The following is a 7038-nucleotide window of genomic DNA, read 5'->3' as shown; positions in this document are numbered from 1 at the left end:
CTTTCTAGCTGTCAGAATGGTGAGTTGATAAAGCTCTATTTCGTTATAAATCACCCAGTCTCAGGCACTTCTGTCAGCAACACAATTACGGACTAAGACACCTATGTAGATTCCTGTCCCCATTGGGGATCTGTGCCTCTCTGGCCACCTCCACCATGGCCACAAGACCTTGATGAGCTTCTCTTCTTTTTTTCCTTTTCTTTCTCTCTCTCTCTCTCTCTTTTTTTCTAACAGTGTTTGAATCAAGTAACGTAGCTGTTTGAAACAGGAAATTTTAAGACAGTTCAATAGAACAAAGTGAAGAATTATTCTCTTAAGATAACCTCTCTTATTAAAATTCCAATTATACGGATTTGAATTCCATTGGAAGTTTAGCACCAGACTGAAGACTGGTCTAACCTCATTTTTAAATTTTTATTTATTTATTTATTTTTAGTGTTTAGAAACCCTGAATGTGTTTTCCTTCAGATGACAAGTAAAAGCTCTGTACCAGAACCTCTAACTTGATGGACTATGTTGAGTGTAAAGTAACTTGGGTCACTAGTCTTTTCTCTTAAACTGCAGTTCTTGATAGTAAATTGGCCTTGGGGCAAAAAACTTGAAACCCAGGTGGTGTGTGAATTTGCAAAACCCCTGCTCTTTTGTGTGACAAGCCACAAGTATGTGGCACCTGCTCCACTTTCACCAGAATCTATCAAAAGGTAGCTGGAGACCGATTCCTTTCTCTCCATTAAGACTGCTAGGTTTCGAGAACAGCCCTTCTTCAAGAGGCAGACAGCTCCATGGCTCCTGTGATCTAGCCATTTGGGGAGAAAGGAAGATGTCCCACTGATAACTGGGCCTCCAGCATCCAAAACTCGCGTGTTTGGGAAGAAACCGACCATCCACCAGATGACTAGAAATCGCTGCAGGACCACAAGAAATATGGGGAAGCAGGAAAATACCTCTCCCACACGGGAAAAGGATAGCTCCTCTTTATCCACACACAGTTCAATGGAAATCATGGAAATGTCTGATAAAGAATTCAGAACATTCATAATGGCAAAGCTAACAGAGATGGAAGAGAAGAGAGACAAGGAACTGCTGAAGAGGAAGGAGAAAGGAGTTGAAGAGTTCCAGGAGGTGAGGAAATTCATGCAAGATCTAAAAGAGGAATTTCACACTTTACAAAAGAATCAGATGGAACTGTTAGAGATGAAGGCTATAATACAAGAAGTCAAAATCTCCCTTGAAAGTATTAAAAGCAGACTAGATCATACAGAAAATAGAATCTCTAATGTAGAAGAGAAAATGGTTGGCCTAGAAAAATCCACCGCGAAGACTGAGAAAATGGCCCAAAAATTTGAGAATAATATGCGAGAAGTACTAGATACCATCAAACGTCCAAACATCCGGATAATAGGCATCCCAGAAGGTGAAGAGACTCATAAGGGCATTGATAATCTATTCCATGAAATCTTACAAGAAAATTTTCCAAACCTGGAGAGGCACTCAAAGATTCAGTCCCAAGAAATACAGAGGACCCCAAATAGAATCAACCCAAGAAGATCTTCTCCAAGACACATTATAGCCAGATTGACCAAAACCACAGACAAAGACAAGATACTAAGACTGGCAAGAGAAAAAAGGCAAGTTACCTACAAAGGGTATCCCATCAGACTAACGGCAGACCTCTCATCGGAAACAATGAGAGCGAGGAGAGAATGGGAAAATGTATTCAAAGTATTAAGGGAAAAGCAATTTCAACCGAGAATTCTGTACCCAGCAAGGTTATCGTTCATTTGGGAAGAAAAGACACGAACTTTCCCAGATAAACAAAACCTGAAAGAATTTACCAGCACCAGACCGGATCTCCAAGAAGTTCTTAAGGGAGTGCTATGTCAGTAAAATTAAATGCAGACACACAGAAATAAGAGTTCAGAAACTAAGAAAATGGGCAACTTAATTGTAGGGCCAAAAGCTGGAGTTGAGTATTACATCCCAGATTTCAATCTGGAACATCGAACCTCAACAGATACAGAAGAAAGATTAAGTACATGAGACTGAACTGATGAAACAGTATTCTACGACTTGACTAAAATATTGCTGCTTTTCTTCTAAGCTTTGTTGTCTGGTTTTAAGGACTTTTGTCCTGTCTTCAGCTATCAATAGATTCATGTTCCGACTATTTGAACAGAATACTAACCTGTTTCTAGGCTTTAAGTTTCAAAGAAATATCCTTACCAGTTCAAAACTGCTTTTCTTGAAACCATCGGCTGATCTTGCTATTGAAAGTAGTTAGATTACTTATGATATTGTGTGACCAACGAAATGTATTCTAGATGGGAAATCACATTTAGAATGTTGTGATGATGCTCAGGGAATGAATGTAAATTAATAAAAAAAATTTTCAGAAGAAAAAAAATAGGCATTAGAAATACCTATTTGATGACTGCAGTTAAGCTATATAGCCCTAGTTAGGTGCTACTTTACAGTATGTTCATTCTATTCACTGAGGTTTATGCCTAAAGTCAGTCTTGTGTTCATGGATATGTACATATCAGCTGTGCTTGCTATTGAAAATATTTAGATTTATTAAGATATTTAGTGAAACAATAAAATGGGGGAGGCATAGAAAGCAACAATAGATACCAGACACAGTGTGGGAGGAGGGTGGGAGATGGCAGAGGGTGAGATAGGGAATCAAGGATGGGAAAAAAGGCAAAATATACAGAAAACAAGAAATGGAAAATGATTTGTTGACAATAACACATATGTTGATGTGCTTGATTGAGCCAATATACAGTGTATTCTCAATGGAAAAATCTCATTTTGTATGCTATAATGATGTACAGTGAATGAATGTAAATAAAGAAAAAAATGTATAAAAAAAAAAGACTGCTAGGTTTCAATTCCTTAAAATATCAAGCCAACAAGGTTTTATTTTATCAAATGTTTGTATAATTTCAATGTGAGAATTTTTTTTTTAACCTTTTGGAGAATTCATAATCTCAAAGGCTTCACTCATTTTTTTTTTTCTCTTTTTTTGGAGAGGTTTTTGCTATAGGGCACGTGCGCTTGCCAGAAAGACAGGGAGAGACAGAGAGACAGAAAGTGAGAAATCACCTCCGGGGGGTGGGGGAATGGCCACGTCGCCATCCCTTCTCCTTCTTTCTCCTCTCAGGATCTTGGGCAGGCACGCACACGCACCCAGCGTGAGTTTAAGCCACTGGGTCCGGGACTTGAACCCCCGTCGACTATATGGGAGTTCAGCAACATAGCCATTACGCTAACTGCTGGTCCCGTGAGAATTGTTTTTACATTTATCTGTTATAAGTCTCAATCTGTGACAGGTCACAAAGTAATGAGAGGTAATGATGTAAGCCAGTGTTCCTAACAAAACCAACTATACGATCCCTATATTCTCACAGCGTACCTTCTAAGGGAAGGACTAAATTTAACAAGGTTTTACTTTAATCGTTACTTAAACATAGACAGAACCCATACTGAGTTTAGACAAGCAAAGTGGACAAGGAATTCACAATAGGTTATTGAATCTTAGATGTCCAAACCTAAAGCCTTGGAGAAGCTGGGTCAGACCCTAGTCATCTGTGCTCTGTGGCTATCATCACAGACTTCTTGGATGTCTGGCTGTATTCAATTTGAAGTAAAACATTCCCAAGTCTTACACCAAAATACAGGCTCTGACTTAGATGTATGCTTTTAGCTTTCTTTTTAAATTAGACAATTTGAAAAAAAAAATCAAGTTAGAAACACAGTAACACTTATTTTGGCAAGATAGCAACCCAAATTTAAAAAGCCTAAAGTATCTGAATGTAAAAGGCATTCAAGAACCAGTCTTACCAAGGGAAAAACCATACTAAACAAAGAAGTTATATCTAAACACTCTGAAATTATAATTTAAGCCGTAGGGGTAAAGAGCTGAAAAACTATTCTGTTTTTGCTAGATTTTAAGTGCTCCTTTTTTCTGTTTTTTTTTTTTCCTTTTTTTTCCCCTCTAATAAAATCAGTTTGCTATTTAATCATTCCCCAAAAGTTTGAGTTTTCTTCCTCAGTTCAAAGCAACCACTACATACACATAAAATGCTTATCCATTATGTAATCAATTCTATGGCTCATTCAACGTGCAATGCACATGACTTTAAAGAAAACAGTTTGGGGGCAAATGTACACAAATTAAAAAAAAATTCAAGTTTCAGAATTTGCTCTTAAAATTATTTATAGGACACCGAGATCATTTTTACTTCTCAGTTAATATGTTACAGTGTCATCTGACTATCAGTCTACCTCAGCAAGGGAAGAGCATACATTACCAGTTACCAATTTGAGGGTCTATGAGATAAAACTTAAAAGTTCTATAGTTTTTAATGGTTGAATAAGGTAATTACAAATAAGTTTGTGTTTACATTCTGCTGAAGACTTCCTTACAGTCTCAGCACCTAACAATTATCTAACAGGCTCCATGAATTTATCAGGTTAAATGGCCGTACATTTTAAAAAGGTGCCAATTACTTCAGCTTAAGTCATTCAGAGCCCCAAATCTGAAGAATGACCAAAATCAAATCTTTATTTTTTTTTAAACTGTATAAACATGATCCAACTGTGTCCACCACTAGTTTTCGAAAAAGAAATAACGCTATAAATAAGCAAACTACATCTGTTTGCTGACGTGTATGGACTCCCTAGATGTCTCACTGGGCTTAATTACAGATCACTCACAGTAATAAGGTTTTTAAAGTGTAACATGATGTTTCAAAAAGCCATGTTAGGGGGACCAGCAGTTAGCCTAATGGCTATGTTGAGGGCTTCCCACGTAGTCAACTGCGGTTCGAGTCCCAGACCCGGCGCCTTAAATTGACGCTGGGTGCATGTGCATGCATGCCCAAGATCCTGAGAGGAGCATGGAGGAGAAGGGATTGCGGTGTGGTCATCCCCCCTGTGGGGTTATGTCTTGCTTTCTGTCTCTCTGTCTCTCTCTGTCTGTCTGGCGAGCGCACACGCCCTATTGCAAAAACCTCTCCAAAAAAAAAAAAAAACCCTGTTAGGGACCAGCAGTTAGTGTAATGCCTATGTCACTAACTCCCATGTAGTCGACTGCGGTTCGAGTCCCAGACCCGGCGCCTTAAATTGACGCTGGGTGCATGTGCATGCATGCCCAAGATCCTGAGAGGAGCATGGAGGAGAAGGGATTGCGGTGTGGTCATCCCCCCTGGGGGGTGATTTCGCGCTTTCTGTCTCTCTTTCTCTCTCTGTCTTTCTGGCAAGCGCACGCACCCTATAGCAAAAACCTCCCCCCCCCCCAAAAAAAAAGCCATGTTAGCTTTTGCACATATATGTTGCACTTCTGGCTGATAATGGAGAAAATTTTGTAGCATTACACTGTTAAGCTAGGTTGCATCCATCCCTTTAAACTGCATCAATATCAATGTCATCAGCCTTGTTGTCAGACTTCACAGTTTCAACTTTCGGTATACTGGCAGTCTTCGAGTACACCATCTCAATGTTCTCATGTCCATCATCTTCTTCACCATCTTAAGATTCTTCCTCTACCTACTTCAACCATTTTATAAATGTTCTGCTTTGACACAAATCTCTTTGGCAAGTTCTTTTGAGACATATTTTTTTTTCCTTTTTTAAAATTTCATTTTCTTTTATACATCCAATCACATTATTATTTGTCTTACAAAATTGGTATTTCAACAGGTGAATATTTCTCCCTAGTACAGTTGGTAAAATTACAAAATATCAGGACAAGCGGGTGGCGTGGTGGTTAAGGTGCTGGATGCTCCCACATGGCTGACCACGGTTCAAATCCTGGACCTGGTGGCTTGCTTTCTCACCTTCTCTCTCTCTCTCTCTGTGTGTGTGTGTGTCTCTGGTCAAAATAAAAATGAATGAATGAATAAATAAAGTTAAATAAATAATTTTAAAAATTACAAAATATCTTCAACAGATAATACCACATTTCTTTGTTCCATTAATGCTTTACCTCTCTATTTTCTTCTAAATGTTCTTCTTCAGACCCTCCTCTTTCATACACACTATATCTGGTAATTACATCTATATACTGTGTTTCTATATCCTTTAGTCAATTAGTTTCAGTCATAGAGTGCGGACACTCGGTATATATTAAGTGGGTACATAAAATGCCTCTCCTTCATAGCCTGGCTTGCTTCACTCAGCAGTAAATCTTCCATATTTATCCAATTCCCGTGAAAAGCCAGAGTTTTCTTGGTTATTTATTTATTTATTTATTTATTTATTTTATGGCTGAGTAGTATTCCATTGAGTATATGTGCCACAGTTTTTCAATCCATTTATTCGTACGGGGGCATTTGGGTTGGTTCCATGACTTAGCAGTTGTGAATAGTGCCGCAATAAACATCGATGTGCAAGCACTTTTCCGGTTAAGTATTCTTCTGTCCTTTGGGTAGATACCAAGGAGTGGGATTGCTAGATCATATGGAAGTTCTATTTGCAGATTTTGGAGGAATCTCCAAATTGTTCTTCACGGTGGTTGGACCAATTTACATTCCCACCAGCAGTGTAAGAGAGTTCCCCTTTCACCACACCCCCACCAGCACTTACTGCTTGCTTGCTTGCTTGCTTTCTTTCTTTTTTTTTTTTTTTCAATCTTAGACATTCTGGTAACATTAAAATTAACTGGGGTTAGGTGGTATCTCATTGTTGTTCTGATCTGCATTTCCCTTATAATGAGGGATGTTGAGCATTTTTTTCATATGCCTTTTAACTATTGTTATGTCATCTTTAGAGAGTGGTGTTTTCAACTCAATCTCCCATCTTTTAATAGGATTGATCATCTTTTTCTGAAACAGCTGCTTGAGTTCCTTGTGAATTCTGGTTATCAGTCCCTTAACTGACACACAGTTTACTAAAATATTTTCCCGTTCTGAGGGCTGTCTATTCACAGTAGTTACTGTGTCTTTTGCCATGCAGAAACTTCTTAGTCTGATGTAATCCCACTTGTCTATTTTGGGGATTATCCACAGTGTTTTGGGGGTCCTATGTAAGAAGTCT

The sequence above is a fragment of the Tupaia chinensis genome, unplaced genomic scaffold (genome assembly GCF_000334495.1).
Source record: "Tupaia chinensis unplaced genomic scaffold, TupChi_1.0 Scaffold144692_1, whole genome shotgun sequence".
In the NCBI taxonomy this organism is placed as follows: domain Eukaryota; kingdom Metazoa; phylum Chordata; class Mammalia; order Scandentia; family Tupaiidae; genus Tupaia; species Tupaia belangeri.
The sequence above is the reverse complement of the archived record's forward strand: the minus strand, read 5'-3'. Positions refer to the sequence as shown.